The sequence below is a fragment of the Lemur catta genome, chromosome 1 (genome assembly GCF_020740605.2).
Source record: "Lemur catta isolate mLemCat1 chromosome 1, mLemCat1.pri, whole genome shotgun sequence".
In the NCBI taxonomy this organism is placed as follows: domain Eukaryota; kingdom Metazoa; phylum Chordata; class Mammalia; order Primates; family Lemuridae; genus Lemur; species Lemur catta.
The window spans coordinates 105,021,212-105,039,389 of NC_059128.1; positions in this window are offsets into that span (position 1 = coordinate 105,021,212).

Consider the following 18,178-nt stretch of genomic DNA (forward strand, 5'->3'; position numbering starts at 1 on the left):
GCAGCAAAACAGTGCACAATTAGGGAAACGATGGCAGCCCTGGTGGACAGGTGGGCGGGGTAAGGCCGGAGGCAGGGAGGAGGCAAGGACGAGGACGCTGGGCCAGGCTAGGACAATGGGAAGGAAAGGACTGATGGAGGGGAGGGGTGAGGGCCGCCTCAGGACACTGCTTCTGTCTGCTCCCACAGCCGGCCGGGGCTCCCTGCTGGCCAGCCTTGGCCTCACCCCATCCCGGGGGACAGAGTCCTGACTCGAGGAAGAAGGATAAGAAGGTTCCAGTAGCAGGTCCCACAAGCTCTGGCTGGCAGTCGCCTTCCTCCCTGGATGAAGCACATTAACGCGGTTATGTGCCTGGCATGGCACCTGGCACACAGGGGCACTCAGTCCTTAGAGCCTGGCCTATACTCTGGGACCTCATAAATGCCACTTCCTCTGGATGTGGGACTTTGTCCTGCCACCAGCCTGCCAGAGCTAGAGTTGGGACCCTGGACCCCAGGCCAAGCTACTTATAGCCCTGATGCCAGGAGCCACCTGGCCGTCCAAGTGGGCCTACACCCGCCCCCACCCCCCATGTTGGCCCTGCCTGCTGGACCGCACCACCCCTGGGCTGGGACTCCAGCCTCACCAAAGGCTGCGGTAGTAGAAAGAGGGAGGGAGACAGGAAGCCATATAAACTTGGGTGTGACCTCAGCTCTGTCTCTGGCCAGCTGTGTGTTCTGGGTAAGTTATTTAACCTCTCTGAACCTCACGTTCCTTATTTGTAGGAAGGGGCCAGCCCACCAAGGAATGCCTCCGCTCCCTGCTAGCGGGGAAAGGAGGCAGGAAATGGAACTTCAGGACCAGGCAGGGTAGGGGGAGAGCTCAGTCTTTCTTGTCCTGCATTTGGAAGGACCTAGATAAATAGGAAGGACTTCTTAAGGTAGGGCAGAAAGATGGTGTTACTGGAGCAAGGCGGGAGACAGCCCAGCCATACCCCAAAGGAGTTGTCCAGGTTTGGGTTCTGCCTGAGCCAATTTCCCTTAATTCTTCCTCGAGCTTTTATCTGAGTCCTGACCATCCCTACCAGCCCCGCAGAGCTGTCGCCTGGCAGCTGCCCCTGGTTCTGGCTCAGATCCTTAGATGTTGGGGGAACAGTGCCCCCTGGAGGCCAGCGAAGGGAGGCCACACAAATCAGCAAGAATCCCACCTCTCAGGGCTTGAGGAGTCTGAATCAACTTGGGCACTTCTGAATTTTATTTAGTGCAAGAAGCCTGAGCTTCCTATGGGGGCTTCTGTCCAGGTTAGTGAAGCTGCTCCTCACAGACCCTCCGCAGGTGCAGGTGCAGGTGCAGGTGCAGAGATCAAGGAGGCGCCACCTGATCCCAGGGTGTCCCTGCTCTAGTCTTCTGCGTGCCCTGCCCTGCCCTGCCCTCCCCTGCCCTGCTGCCCCAGGCCTCCTTCCCCTCGGGATGAGAGGGGGCTGCCCCTACCCTGAGTGTGCAGAAGAGGCAAGCTCAGTGTTCAGGGTACTCGAGCAAGTCCTTTGGAGATGCTGGGCCTCTTCACTGGCCCCAGGTTGACTTTTCCCAGAGCAGAGCAGTGGGGACCAGCCGCTCCTCAACTCTAAACTTCCTACCCCAAATCCTGCCGTTCTGAGAGCTGAGCCTGGAGCTACGGGGAGGATGGGAGGCATTACTACTCTTCAGACTTCCGGAATGTCTCTTTCACGCACAGGAAAGAGATTTTGGCATCTGCTGTGCTAGCAGGTTTCCAGACTAAAACCTCCATATCAGCCTTATGACTCAGAGATTCTGTTCTGTGTCTACGATGGGGCAGCGAGAGGCCGCCGGAGAGCCCATGGGCTGGGGAGCAGGTGAGTGACATGGCCAGTGCGTGCACACACACGCAGCAACACGGGTGCATCGTGAAGTCCAAGTGCTTAGTGCAAAAAGTAGGAAACCAGATGAGATGTTATAATACCATTTCTGCACCTTAAAAAATACATGCCTAGATGTGTGCTTATTTTTAGCATTGTTATTGCCTCTGGTGTTAATAAAATGAACACACGACTCCCAGGCACCTGTATGTAAAAGACTTAAAATACTTTGCTTACATTTAGGATACTAGGGGAACATATTTTTATCTAAAATCTAGACATTAACTCCATAGACCAGCATGATTACATAACATCTCTCCTATGTTAAGTACTTTTTAATTTGCAACTTTGGCATATTTACATAGTTGGAAGGTGTTTCGGTGGCATTTTCAATAATTCAGTACTCTTTTTTAAACGTACTTGAACGTTTTATAAATTGACCCAGGAATCGTATACATAAGTGGGAATGAATATATATGTTAGTCACGGTGTATTTTGCCCCCAAATTATTTTTTATCTTCACATTTCCTTGGCCCTGAGTTTGGAATAACAAGCTCATTCTAAGCAGAGAGGAGATTGGTGAAGGAGGAGAATTTTGAAGAGAGTTTTGAGAAATGCTGATGTTTCTCCTCCTTTCCAAACTCTTGGGGGGCGGGGAACTGTAACCACATCACACCTAAACCAATTAACAATACTTTTAATATCATCAGATATTCAGCCAGTGTTTAAATTTCCAGTTGTCTTTTATATGTCATAACATTTTTTACTTTTTTTTTTTATTATTCGATGTGAGTAAGTTCCATAGGTTGTGATTGGTGGTATGTCTCTTAGGTTTCTTTTAACTACCTGTTTCCTTTATATCTCTCTTTTCTTTCTTTGCAATTTATTTGCAAACTACATCATTTATCCTGTAGAGGTTCCCACTTCAGTAAGTGCAGAGGTTACTAATTCCATTCCCATGGTGTCCTTTAATATTTTCTTCTGTCCCTGGCATTTCCTGTAAATTGTCATCTGAATCTAGATTTAGGTTGAATTTTTTGGCAAGAACACTTCACAGGAGGTCTGTGGTTTACCCTTCCATTGCTCGTCTGTTTATAAATATAAGCAGAAACATTTATATGTTTATATATTTTTATGCCTTCCTTCCTTAGATAAATATTACACACACATTCCTTTTTTTACTTAATAATATATCATATGTAGAGATATTCCTCATTCCTTTTTGCAGCTGCCTAGTACTTCTTTGCATGGTGGTACCGTAGTTTATTTGACTACGGTAAGTCTACTGATAGACATTTGGGCTGTTCCCCATTACAATAGTCCTGCAATGAATTGCCTTTTCTATTCTGGTCTGAGTTTATTTAGATGCAAATCCTAGACATTGTCATCATTTCACAGAGGAGTCTTTCTGCAGCACTGATGTGGTTACGACTCTCCCTGCTTAAAACCCATCAGTGGTTCCTGATCACTGGTAGGATAAAGTCCAAACTCCTTAGCTCAGCAGACAGTTCCCCACCAGACCCTGCCCTGCCCGTGCATAGGAGCACCTCTTGTGCCCCTCAGCACCCAGGAGGACAGCACCACACCTCCCTGACTCTGTGCCACCGGCACAATGCTCCACTCTGCTGGGAAGGCTTTGTGTCCTTCTTTTCTTGACCTGGCTACCCATGTAGCAGCCTGTTTAAACCAATCGTTGTCAACTCACGGATGCCTGAACTGTGGGTTTTTTACTTCCATTTTGACCTCAACGGATGCACCTCCAGAACTGGGGCTGACTTAATATCCCCGATGCCAGCATGCCAGAGGGAGCGCAGAAGCTCTGTGTGCTCAGTAAATGTTTGTTGAATGAATAATTGTCTTTCTTTCTAAATAAACAAAAGCAGCTTCAGGTTACAGCCATGCCTCTTGCCAACCAGAGAAGCAGCTGCACTGTAATGAAATCTCCTTGGTGTTATTCTTTGTGTTATCCTTCCAAAGGGAAAACATTTTCCTCCAGTTAGATGTTTATGAGAGAGACGAGAGCTATCATCACTATGGGAAAAAAAAAAAAAAAAAGACTATATAATCCAGAAACTCAAGTAGTCCAAGAATTTTGTGACAAAAACTCTGGTTCTATCGGAAAAAAACAGACTCAGCCCCACCAAGTGCTGGGCAGAGAAGGGAGGGCTGTAGCTGGCAGCCCTCCGCGGCGGGTCTGTGGGCCTTCTCACATTTGGACCCTTCAAAGTTGGGGAGGGCCCCTTGTTCACTTCTGAGACCCCACCAGGGCAGACTCTGGCAGGCTTCTAGGCTACCTTCAAGATGGGTTTCCCACAGCATCGCCAAACCAATCCTACCACGCCCACCTATTGGCTCAGGCTTTGGGGCCTGCCTGCCTTTCGCCCTGTCTGCCCCAAAGGTGGCGAAAGGCTGACACATCCTGCCTAGGTCAGCTCAGATCTGCCCTCTGCTGTCACTGTGATCCTTGGCTTCGGCATGGAAAGCCCTCAGTGTGCACCATCCCTGGAGAGGGGTATGCGAGGCGTGTGGCTGCAGTAGGTCACACACTCGGGTTTTTCCCATCCCCTTAAACATAGCCCCTTAAGCATGATACCACATCCAAGAAAGCTCGTGAGCAGATCAGAAGCAGCCTGGGGAGGAGAGAGAGTAGAAGTTCTGGTTTGAAAAGTTGTCAAATACCCACAGAATCAGGGAAGCTCATGTTGGAAAGGACTTCGGTATTCACCCAGGATATTCCAAAGGGGTGTCCTGGGGATAAGGGGCAGGCCACATGGGTGGGCTCCAAGATTCCTATCCCAGGGATATCCGAAGAGTCCAGAACCATTTTGATTATTTTATAAATTAAGGTACTATGGTATATTATCTCGCTTGAAGAAAGAGTTCTGCTTAGGCCCAGCGCAGTGGCTCACGCCTGTAATCCTAGCACTCTGGACACTCTGGAAGGCTGAGGTGGGAGGATTGCTTGAGCTCAGGAGTTTGAGACCAGCCTGAGCAAGAGTGAGACCTGGTCTCTACTAAAAACATAAAAAATTAGCCGGGTGTGGTGGCATGCACTTGTAGTCCCAGCTACTTGGGAGGCTGAGGCAAGAGGATCGCTTGAACCCAGGAGTTTGAGGTTGCTGTGAACTGGGCTGACACCACGGCACTATAGCCCGGGCAACAGAGCTCTCAAAAAAAAAAAAAGAGTTCTGCTTAAACAATTTTTTTGAAGACTGCAAAATATTAACCCTAGTGCAGTTTCGTGCCTGATACAAGAATTGCCTTTACTATGGCTTCTCTGTCACATGGCCATCCAAACTTACATACTTCCAGTGCCAGGAGGCTCCCTACCACCCTCGAGAGGCCGTCCCATTGTTGGGCAGCTCTGCTTATCAAAAGGATCCCCCAAATGTCTCTTCTGGGTTCTCTGCCTTGGTCTGGCCCTGGTCCTCTTCCCTACGACAGGGCTGCGGCAAACAGAGACAGCCTCATCCTTCCCACCCCACCCCTTCCTCACGCTAAATGTCCTCAGGACCTTGGTCTGCTCCTTTGATATTTAACAGACCATTACCTGCCCTGAAGAAATTCTCTTGTCAGAAGTAAAAATGTTGTAGGGCTATCATCTCAGTTTGCTCTGCTGCTGTTTCAAAATGGCAGTTGTTTTCTCTCTATGGTAAAATTTACAGTAAATGGGGTTTCCCTTCCCCATCCCTCCCCCCAGTTGTGAGTTCTTACCGTTTTTTAAAGGTGTGAAGATTCAGGGCAGGCCCAGCAGGTTTGAGATTTCCTCGCAGGCTCCTGCAGCTCTCTCTCCTCCACCCTCCCCTGCTGTCTCCGAGCTGTTGCTGACAGGGTCACAGCAGCCTTCCAAGGAAGGAATAAAGACTAAAGTACGAGTAAAGCCAGCTGATGGAAACAGACATTAAAATAGATGGTTCTGACCGTGTGTGCGAATCACCTGGACTTGTTAAAAACACAGATTTCGGGGCTCACCCTGGAGTTTCTGATTCAGGGGTCTGGGCTGGGGCCTGAGGATTTGCATTTCTACTCCAGTCCCCAGAGATGCTGATGCTGATGCTGCTGGTCTTGGGACCACACTTTGAGAACCACTGGATTGAATGACCGTGGAGAAACACCCCACAGAAAGCAAGGCCTCCCAGAGTGGAAGTGTTTCTAAGTGCTGGGGCTGCCACTCCACAGCTGCCTAAGCTCTCCCCCTGCCTGAGGCTTCTCGACAAATGCAGGCTCATGGGGCTGGAAGCCAAGCGGCTGATGCGTACAGCCCTGCCCTGCTAACATTTGATGTCAAAGAGCGAAGGCAGCTTCTCCTCCGGACCCAAGTTTGGCCACTAAGAAAGAATTGACAAGAGAACAGCCATTTCGTCTCGGAGGTGGCAGCGTTTAAAACACGCGTGTGCTAAGTGTCTGCAGATGTGAGCTGGGGACCTTAAAAGGGCAAATTTCAAAATCCTGAGAACCATCATTCCCGGGAGATGCGGCTTCCAGTGGATGAGAACTAGTCTAAATGAACAACGCCCACCAGTTCTGGAGCTCCAGGGAGGGAGAGGAGCCAGAGCTGGGCTGCCCAGGCAAAGAGGTGTTAGAATGCGGGGAGTTTTGTTGGTTTTGAAATATTTACCACCACCTGAGCATCAAAGACTGACAACACACTGTGAAATTTCCTGGACCAAGAGGGAAGGCAATTCAGTTGAAAGGGCGGAGCTGTCAATTGGTGGCCAATATATGTAGAAAAGGAGCCTTCATCTCTGGCGTCTTAACTGCAGCTGCCGAGTTCCTCTCGCTTGGCAGGTTATCAAAGCCTTGCTCTTTTGTTGCTTAGAAAGTTTCTTTACTGAGATCTTGAAATGCCAACATTTTCAAACTATTATCAGCTCCTATCAGAACTAAGAAGGGCTTTGATCAGAATGTGTGTATTTTCTGTTTTAACCTTTAAGGGAAACTGAGACAGTACCTACTGATGTTCCATGAGAACTCTTCTAATGACGGTGGGTTCCAGAGCCCTCCTGCACGTTGCATTTTGGCCGTGCCTGCTTCATCTCTCTCTTATTACCTAGCAAGGAAAGAATTTCCTTCTGTTTTGTTTTTCTAGTTGAAACATTCTCCCAGAAGAAAAACAGTCTGCTTCTCCCTTGAATAATAAGCCGAAAGAGCCTGTTGATAAAAATTAAAGTTTACTTAGAAAAATGGTAGGTAAGAATCAACATAATTCATATTAATCGTATTTCTGCTAGCTGATAGAGCAGAAAACGTAGACTGGCTTCCTGAGCTTGCTTTGAAGGAGCCGGTGCGGGGTTTGCTTTTTAATGATACGTGGCAGACTGGTCCTGTTGGGGATTCTGCCGCCGGAACGTCTCCACCATCTGTTCCCACACGAGTGCCCACCCGAAGGCTCACCGTTCCCTTCCAGATGAGCCTACACCCTCCTGACTGATCTCCCTGCCTCCCCTTTCCCTTCTGATCTTGCTAATAATCTGTTCCACACACTTCTCAAAACCCAGACCTGCACACCGGCTCCTCTCCCATGGGCCACAGGATGGAGTCCACGCTCCTCCTCAGGGGGGCGCCGCAGAGCCTGCCTTCCCCAGCTGACCTGCCTTTCCCGCTTCGCCTCACCGGGCTCAGGGTTCAGCCCTCCCCTGTCTCCTGGCCTCAGTCAGGCCGCCAGGAGCTCATTCATTCGTTCTCTCAGCACACCGTAAGCCCCTATTCTGGCCCTGGGTGACAGTTTTAATAACAACAATAATGGAGCCAGGCATTCCGCTGTAGTCCCAGCCACTCAGGAGGCTGGGGTGGGAGGGTCGCCTGAGGCCGGGAGTTTGAGGCCAGCCTGGGCAACCTAGCTAGATAGACCTTTCTCTAAAAACAAACAAACAAACAAACAATAACAACAGCTGACTTCAACAAGGACTTCGTGTGCCAGGCACTGTTCTTCAGATAAGAATTGTTTAATCCACACAATGGCCCTATTAGGTAAATGACTCCCTTCAACAATAACAAACAGACTGAGAAGCTGAGCAGCTTGCCCAAGGTTGGGCTTCACAGTTTCCGGGAGAGGTAGAAGATGAGTGACCACGTGTTGGGATAGAAGTGTGGAACTGCAGGGGGAGGCCAGGAGGCTTCACCCGTTCACTCATTCATCCAGCCATTCATTCAACAGGTGTCTTTGGAGCACTTAGTATGTTCCAGTCACTGTTCCAGGTGCCTGGAAAACATGAAAGGAGAAAACAAAGAATTCTGCCCTCTTGGAACTTCTACATCCAAGTGGAGGGAAACATAAGTAAATGAAATAGTGTGTTTGAAGGTGATACGTACAATAAGAAAATAGTAAGAGCAGGGCTTAGGGGATGGGGAGTCAGGATGCAGGTGGTGGGTTGCAGTGTTATAGGCGGTGGGCCAGGGCAGCTACACGAAGACGGCAACCCGTTACCAAGAGCTGAAGGATGTGCAGGAGTTACTCCATGGCTAGCTGGGGAAGAGCATACTTGGGAGAAGGAACAGCTGGTGCAAAAGTCCTGAAGCAGGAGCGTGCCTGGTGTGTCTGAGGAACTGTAAGTGTCCAGTGTAGAGGGAGAGGAGTAAAGAAGGGGAAATGGTAGGAGACGATCCCGTGGGACCTTGTAGCTGTTGTAAGGACTTTGGCTTTTACTCTGAGTGAAAGGGGGGTGAGGAGGACACTCTATCCTCTGGTGCCCTGTAGAGAATGGATAATGGAGCAGGAGGTGGGGTGTGGCGGAGAGGCCATCGCATTAATGTGGGTGACAGATGACCCAGGCAGGAGCTGCGCAGGTGGTGAAAGCAGCTGGGTGGAAACAAAATAAGAGAAGAGTCAAGGATTCCAGGTTTCTGGTGGGGAGAGTGAGGACAGCTTCCCTGGGACTTTACCCTGCCTCCTTTACGGGTAGTTGTATGCAGGTCTGTGCTTCTGATTTGATTTTGTATCCTGGTGCAGGGCCAGGCACAACGCCAGGGTGCTCTAGTCACAGAGTCACCGATAGGCAATGCGGCTGCCCTGTCATAATGTTGCACCCATGCAGAGCTCGGTAAATGATGCTGGAAGGAAAGAAGGAAGGAGAGAGGGAAGGAAGGAGGGAAGAAAGGCAGGCAGGCAGGCAGGCATTCAGGCATTTCTTTGGGTGATCATAGATTCATTTGAAATCACACAACCCAAACTGGAATTTACTCATTTAAGTTCGCTTAATACTAGCGTTACCCTTTTTAAAATAACATCAACATTTAAAAGTTCCTACGGACTTCTTTTTGTCTTTGAAAGTTAAATTGTTAAATCCATCATCTCCATTTACAAATTCCTCTCATAAAAAGGCAGTGTTTCTTCCTGTCTGTTTAAATCATATTCCATGCTGAAGTGGGTTATGTAACTTAGGAATGGAAACAATGTCATGCCTTACTTTTAGTTTGTCCCCGGGAGGATGGGGCGTGGGGTGGCTATACGAGAAACTTACTGGGGTGGAGGTGGAGGTAGAGAATCAATAAAGTCACAACCATAAAGCATTGTATTACGTATTCTTAATTCACTGGGAAACTTAAAATTCTTTTCAATAAATGTATCCAATATAAAATACACTCCAATTCCAACTGGTTGCTAGGGGAAAGCAGGCAAGGACAAAATGTCAGAGCTGGGAGGAAATTAGGATTCCCTAGTTTGATCTCTTCCTTGGCCCTCTGCTGAGCAAACAGACTCAGAGAGGGTGAGAGAGCTGCCTGGGATCGTCCAGAGATGGGAGGGCCCAAGGCGGTGGTCAGAACTTTGGACATCAGCCTAGCGCTTTTCCCAGTCGCTGTTCTGCAGCCTCCCGTGAGAGCAGACACAGAAAACAAGGTTACAGCCTCTCAAAACCAGGCTTTTATAACAACTCAGAGCAACTGGTTCTAAAGAGGGACCTTTAGGCAATGTCTGGAGACATTTTCGTCACAACTTGAGGGGGAAGGTCTACTGGCATCTCATGCGCAGAGGCCAGGAATGCTGCTAAGCATCCAGCTATGCACGAGAGAGCCCCCCACCCACAAACAATTATTTGGCCCCAAATAATTCTGAGGGGGATATAAAGACGTTAATAACACAGTCCCTGACTCAGGGAGCTCACAGTATGCATGAGAAACAAACCAAGAAAAACTGTCATTTATTGTGGTGAGGTAGGCAACAAGTGCAGAGCAAGGGTAGGAAGTGCAGTGGGAACGAGGGGTGACAGATGACAGCTGTGAGACGTGAGGGGACTCCTGGGGTCGTTGCCAAAGCCAGGCCTGCTGGTGGACCCTGCTTCATTCATTTTGCATTTTACTTCTAGGACCAGAAGAAGAATTATTTTTTCAGTCTGCTAGAACTGGATTAGCCTCTTAAGATATGTTATCTTTCTGGCCAGGTGCAGTGGCTCACGCCTGTAATCCTAGCACTCTGGGAGGCCGAGGCGGGCAGATTGTTTGAGCTCAGGACTTTGAGACCAGCCTGAGCAAGAGCGAGACCCCGTCTCTACTAAAAATAGAAAGAAATTATACAGACAGCTAAAAAAACATATATATATATAGAAAAAAAATTAGCTGGGCATGGTGGCACATGCCTGTAGTCCCAGTTACTCGGGAGGCTGAGGCAGGAGGATTGCTTAAGCCCAAGAGTTTGAGGTTGCTGTGAGCTAGGCTGACGCCACGGCACTCACTCTAGCCCGGGCAACAGAGTGAGACTCTGTCTCACAAAAAAAAAAAAAAAAAAAAAAAAAAAGATATGTTATCTTCCTCCCAAAACTATAATTGTACATGATTTAATAATATTAAATATGACGTATATGTATTGGTCAGTCCAGACTGTTTTATTGTTTCATAACATTATACAAGCCATTCTGTGTAACTGATGCATTAAGAACTAATCGTCCCCCAACAGCGATTAGGTTAAACCCCTCTTTCCCACTGGGAGGTGGGTTCCTTAAGGATATCGAGGTCAGATTCCTTAATCTGCCTGTCATTTTTGTGGCTACATCTCCCTTACTTTATTGACTAGGGCCACGGTCACCAACATTTTTGGCACCAGGGACCAGTTTCATGGAAGACAATTTTTCCACAGACCGCAGGGTGGGAGGGATGATTTCAGGATGATTCAAGCACATTACATTTATTGTGCAGTCACATCTCTGCCAATGATGATCTGTATTTGCAGCCGCTCCCCAGCGCTAGCATCACTGCCTCAGCTCCACCTCAGATCATCAGGCATTAAATACTCATAAGGAGCCACAACCTAGATCCCTCACATGGGCAGTTTATAGCAGGGTTCGAGCTCCTTTGAGAGTCTAATGCTGCCGCTGATTTTACAGGATGCGGAGACCAGGCTGTGATGATGCCAGCGACAGGGAGCGGCTGTAAATACAGATGAAGCTTTGCTGGCTCATCTGCTGCTCATCTCCTACTGTGCGGCCCGGTTCCTAACAGGTCATGGACTGGTACCAGTCTGTGGCCCAGGGTGGGGAGGGTTGAAGACAGCAGAATTAGGGCATAGTATTTAAGACACAGTCTTTTTATTTTTAACTAATCTCTATTCAAAACCTATTTCCCTTCCTTCCTAGAGGCACTGGTGGTTCTAGGCAGTGATTGACAATCCTAAACAGATCCAACGCTTCCTTGTTACGATAATTATGTTGTAACATCGGCTTTACTATCCTGAAATGGAATGCATAGGTAGTGTAACTTACCTACATATAAAATTTTTAACAGGTCAACATATACTGATTGCCTCCCTTCCCCCATCTATTCCCTACCCTCTTACGGCCTGTCCTGCTCTGGACCCAGAGAGGCTTACTGCACAGGTGACATCACCTGGCCTCCCTGGCTCTCTGGCTTACGATTGCATTTAGGCCAATGGGACACACTGATGGGAGGTGCAACAGCAGGAGGAAAGAGATGAGGGTACCTAACCCCTGCCCCACTGAGATACCTACTGTACTGGCATATCTCTATGGTCACAGCGCAAGGGGGCGGGGCCAGGCCTCACCAACACCATACCTGTCCCAGGCCCCTTCAGGTCAAGGGGCAATACAGCCTTTCTGCCGTTGTTTGGCCCAGGGTGTGTCACCAGCCCCACTTGGTTTCCTTAAACCTGCCCTTACCTCTGCAAATAGAGCACCACTTTTTCCTGGGGGGTCTTGACTTTACAAAGTATAATGCTCCAACTGGAATAGGAAGGATAAATAAAAGGAAAGTAATTTTTATTAAAGGAGTATTATTTCAATATATAAACACTTGGGCATGACTATACCAGAAGACATATTGAAGTACCAGAGTCAGATGTTTGCACCGTGAATGCCCAGAACAAGTGCAGAAGGCTGTGGCAACATCATCTGTGACCTGGTTTTCTGAATGATGAACAACTCTTGGAAAAGTTCTAAATAAAATAAAGCATCCTTTTCCTTCATTTTACATAGTACCTGAATTTCTAGAAATGCTGTGTACATTAAAACTATATAAAAATAGTTTAAAATAGAGCTTGATTCTAGGCTCAGATGACCATAATCAGGTGTTTCATCTACATGAACGTCTACTCGGAGCATTCTAAAACCATGCAGGACAAAGGACAATTATTTTTTGTGCTGGATTGTCTCATAAATTGCAGCATGCCTTGGATCCCTGATCCTGCTCTTTAAATGCTTTCAAAATGTCCCCAGAGAGCTGCCACTGAGTACTGAATTTCAGGGGCTTGCAGTGGGGGTGGGGTAGTTATGTAATCTGCTGGTCACAGATGGGGAAGTGATGGGGCAGGGTGGTGACCTGGTGACCATTTTTGTGAGGATGCACTCCTCTCTCAGGTGGTTGTCATTATTATTGACCCACGCTGACCATTTAGTGAGGCCTTCTGTGGAGCAGCTCTCTGGTGGGAAGGTCATATGAGTTATGTTTTCCTTTTTAAAATGGGCTTATTATAATTCACATACCATGAAATTCACCCATTTAAAGTGTACAGTTCAATGGTTTTTAGTATATTTGAAGAGCTGTGCAACTATCACCACGATCTAATTTTAGAACATTTTCATCACCCCAAAAGGAAATCAGGTACTTACTAGCCAACACTATCCCTACCCCTACCCCCAGACCTAGGGAAAAACTAATCTACTTTCTGTCTCTACATTTCACATGAATGTAATTATACAATATATAGTCTTTTGTGACTGGCTGCTTTCACTTAGCATGATGTTTTTAAGATTCATTCATGTTGTATCACCTATCAGTACTTCATTCCTTTTTATGGCCAAATCACATTTCATTGTATGGATATATGCCATATTTTATTTTATCCATTTATCATTTGATGAACATTTAGTCTGATTCCAATTCTTGTGGCTATTACAGATAGTGTTGCTATGAATATTCTTGAACAAGTTTTTGTGTGGATATGTTTTCATTTGCCCTGGGTGCACACCTGGGAGTGGAATTGCTTGGTCATGTGTAACTCTATGCTTAACCTTTTGAGGAACCACCAGACTGTGTTTTCCAAACTGGCTGTACTGTTTTACATTCCCACCATCCACGTCTGAGGGTTCCAGTTTCTCCACATCCTCTCCAACATTTGTTATCGTCTGCCTTTTGATTATACACACACTTAATAGGGCTGATCTGGTATTTCATTGTGGTTTTGATTTGTGTTTCCCTAATGAGCATATGTTTATTGGCCTTTTGAACATCATATTGGATAAATGTCTATTCAGATAATTTACTCATATTTTAATTGGATGATTTGTTGTTTTGCTTTTTAATTATCGAGTTGTAAGAATACTTTATATAGTCTAGATATATGAATATAAATAACCTATAAGGTAAATGGTTTGCAAATATTTTCTTTCATTCTGTGGGTTGTCTTTTCACTTTCTTGATGGTGTCTTTGATGCACAGAAGTTTTTAATTTTGACGAAGTCCAGTCTATGTATTTTTTTGTTTTGTCACTTACACTTTTGGCATCCTATCTAAGAAGGCCTTGCCAAACCCAAGGTCACAAAGGTTTGCTCCAGTATTTTATTCTATGAGTTTATAGTTTTAGGTCTTACATTTAGGCCTGCGATCCATTTTGAGTAAATGTTTGTATACAGTTTGAAGAAGGGATCCAACTTTATGCTTTTACATGTAGCTATCCAGTTGTCTCAGCACCATTGGTTGAAGAGACTATCTTTTCTCCATTGAATTGTCTTGATACCCTTGTCTATAAATGTGACAATTTATTTCTGGACTCTCAATTCTGTTCCATTGATCTACATGCCTATTCTTATGCCAGTACCACACTGTCTTGACTACTGTACCCATATACGTTCCTAAATGGTCTTTACAAGGGCCTCTCCCACGTCATAATTCCCCTGCCATGGGGGATCCAGCTCCTACTCAACTTGTCCAGAACTGATAAAACCCACAGGGCTTAACACAGAGGCAAGCTGGAAGTCACACTATATAGGGACACTTCCACAACTTTGGACACGTCCAACTCCCATGAAAACAACTCACTAAGATGCAGTCAAAATTTGTAAACTACATGAGGGAGAGTCAGTGGACTAACAAATGGCACCACTGCTAGAATTAACAGAATAATCTCAAAGACACTTTAAAATAAATATATTTAAATACCCAAACAGATAAAGAATATAGAAACCACAAGGCAAGAACAGGCTAAGAGACAACAAAAAATAGTCACTGAAATAAACTGATGTTATGTCAGCTTTCTCTCATCTTGTATCATTTCCACCAATAGTGTAATTCATTCGCGATCTACTATGTCCTAATCACACACGGGGCACTGGAGTTACAACAGTGAAGAAGAAATAGCTATAGCCCTCAAGGAGCTTATATCTATTTTTTTCTTATTTTAATGTAGGATAATACGTTGATTTCTAGATGAACTTCTTTTTCTTTTTGCCACATGACATTTTATAAATAAATTAGATGTTTCTCAGATCTTTAAATTTAACAGAAGGTAGCAAACATCAAAGCAAATCATTCTTCTCTCTTTCCTTTTCTAAGCTCACAGTAATTGCTGTTTTGCTTTGGTGGGTTGTTTGGGAGTTTAGGAAAGTTTTGCTTAGTTGTTGGGGATTATAAAGTGGAAGGGCTGAAGGAGCAGAGACTGAAGACTAATTGCTATATGACAGTAAGGTAAAATAACTGTAAATAGCTTAGTCATAGCTCTGCTTCAGCCTAGCCTAGCTTGCCTTCCCTACCACCATGAAGGTAGTCCATAATTAACTTTAATCAAGTTTTTTTATTACAGAGTACTCGTACAAAATAAATTACTTGGATGACATCATTTGTTGTAGATGGAACTACAAAGCATTAATTCAGACAGGCCAGCAGCTGGCACAGAAAGATCTTAGTTTATGCTTTTAGTGTATCATTGTAATGGGATGGTCTCTTTACTTTTGTTACCAACCGTGGCTAATGGTACAATCATGAAGCAAAGTAGTCATGCCTTCTGCTCACTGGAACCTGGTCTCAGAAGAGAAGAAAAATATCTCTATGGAACAGAAAACAAAAAAAAAAATTTTTTTTTAAATTTGTAGTTGCCCAATAGTCTTAGTTCAATTTCTTTTCTAAAAAATTATTATTATTATTATTTTTAGTGATGGGGTCTCATTATGTTGCCCAGGCTGGTCTTGAACTCTTAGGCTCAGGGGATCCTCCTGCCTCAGCCTCCCGAATAGCTGGGACTACTGGGTATACTCCAAAAAAGTGTTTTGTTTTGTTTTGTTTTAGAAAGTAAAAACCATGATTAAGCTGTATTTTAAAAAATCCCTTAAGTTATTTAAAAATAGTTTTATAAACTCAAATGGTATCCTTTTTACAGTTCATGAACTGTCTAGTTAATTTGAAACAAAAATAGGGCAAACTCTAGGTATCTTATGGTCCTTGTTTTCTCTGTGCTTGTATTGAGTCTTTTTTTTCCCCCACAAATAAAAGAAACATTTTCGTAGCTGCACTGGAGACCCTTAGGTAGTTGAGCTACTGATTGTAAAAAACTTTATATTAATAGCAGCCAGGAAATCTGGCCAAATATTTGGCAAAAATTCAATGTTAAAATGAGGCAAATTAGTTGTTATACTTCTTCAAAAACTTTGACTCTAAGTGGCTTTCCTAAACTATTTTCCAAAGTCAAAAAGATCTCATAAGCTTAGGTAGAAATATTTCACTTAAAAGGAGATATTGTAATACAAAAACCTTTGAGAAACAATAGCATAAATTTATACTCACATTTAAAATTGCAAAGAAATGATATTCTGGAAAATGCAAAACTACAGAGAAAGAATCATTAGGGAAATGCAAACCAAAGCCACAATGGGATACCATCTCACACCCATTACGATGGCTACCATCAAAAAACCAGAAAATAGGGCCAGACGCTGTGCCATATGCCTATAATCCCAGCATTTTGGGAGGTCAAGGTGGGAGGATCATTTGAATGAAGGAGTTCAAGTCCAGCCTAGGCAAAATAGCAAGCCCACTCCATCTCCACGTACACTTACACAAATTAGCTGGGAGTGAAGGCACACACCTCTAGTCCCAGGTACTCAGTAGGCTGAGGCAGGAGGATCCCTTGAGCCCAGGAGTTCAAGGCTGCAATGAGCCATGATCATGCCACTGCACTCCAGCCTGGGCGACAGAACAAGACTCTATCTCTAAAAAAATAAATAAAAATAAATTTAAGTCCCCCGTTCCTGAAAATAACAAGTGTTGGTGAGAATGTGGAGAAACTGGAACTCTTACACATTATTGGTGGAAATGTAAAATGGTATAGCCACTATGGAAAACATTAATGGGTTCTTCAAAATATTACCATATGTCCAGCAAGTCCACCTCTATGTACGTACCTGAAAGAATTGAAAGCAGGATCTCAAGAAGGTATGTGTACATCCATGTGCATAGCAGCACTATGCACAATAATAGCAGCAACCTGACTGTCCATCAATGGATGAATCGATAAGCAAAATGTAATAATACATACAATGAAGTATTATTATTCAGCATTACAAAAGAAGAAAATTCTGCAATGTGCTACAACATGGGTGAACCTTGAGGACACTATGCTAAGTGAAGTAAGCCAGTCACAAAAAGACTAATGCTTTGATTCTACTTAGATGAAGTACTTACAGTGGTCAAACTCACAGGGATAGAAACTAGAATGATGGTTGCTAGGTGCTGCAGGAAAGAGGGAATGGGACTTATTGTTTAATGGATATACTTTCAGTTTTACATAATGAAAGAGTTTATGGAGATAGATGGTGGTGATGGTTGCACATTAAAACTGTATTTAATACCACTGAATTGTACAATTAAAAAATGGTCAAGATGATAAATTTTATGTGTATCTTACTATAATAAAACATTACAACACCCAATCAGAACCACGTATGAGCTGATTTGTGAAAATTCCATCAACTTTCCGTTTTGAAGTTGTACCTAAAGTCAAATAATGGAAGTGATTAAGTCCTTCAGGCAAGATCAGCCAATAATTCATAAAGCTTCAAACTATTTTGATTCTTCTGCTCAAGAATAAATTCAAACTATCCTAATTCAATTAACATGAAAATAAAAACTGTATTTTTAAAGAGGCTTATTTAAAATGAAGATACAAATAAAAGCCTTAAAAATAAAGTTTTCTGTTTTGACTTGGAAGATATGGAATCTCTGTTGAAGCAGATGATTCTTTTTCTCTGCAAGTTTGTAAAAACCCAATTACTTAATGCTAAATCTTCAATAAGAGGCTGGGCTCTGCCGTAGTCAAAAACAAAAAAAGTACATCTGAATCTTAGTGGTTTAACACAATAAAAATTTACTTTTTGATCATATAAAGTTCACTGTGGATCCAGCTGACCCCTATGTGGTAGCTCAGCAATCAAGGCCACTTTGATATTGTAGCTCCACCATTTCAGCTGAGACCACCTCCACAATGCCGTGGCAGAGGAAAAGGGTTTGTTACTGACCTAGTCTGGAGTTGACACACACTACTTCCACTCTTGTTTAGCTGGTCAGAACTAGCCACTGTTAACCTACAAGAGGGATGGGAAGTGCAGTTTTCCTTATGCTAGAAAAGAAAGTTGGTAAACACTAATAACATCACCAAAATTTTTGTGTCTGCATATCAAGGCTGAATGTAGAATGCTAACTTTTAAATCACAGCAGAATTTCTGGTAAGAATTGAAATAAAATCTGTATCTGATGATCTAACAATTCTAGCATAGATTTTGGAGAATCCAGCGAGAAAAAACAAATAGTTAACATGCTCATTAAACTTGTTATTCCAAATATACCAACTTTAGTGACGCTGACAAGTGACAGATTATAACAGTAGATCTT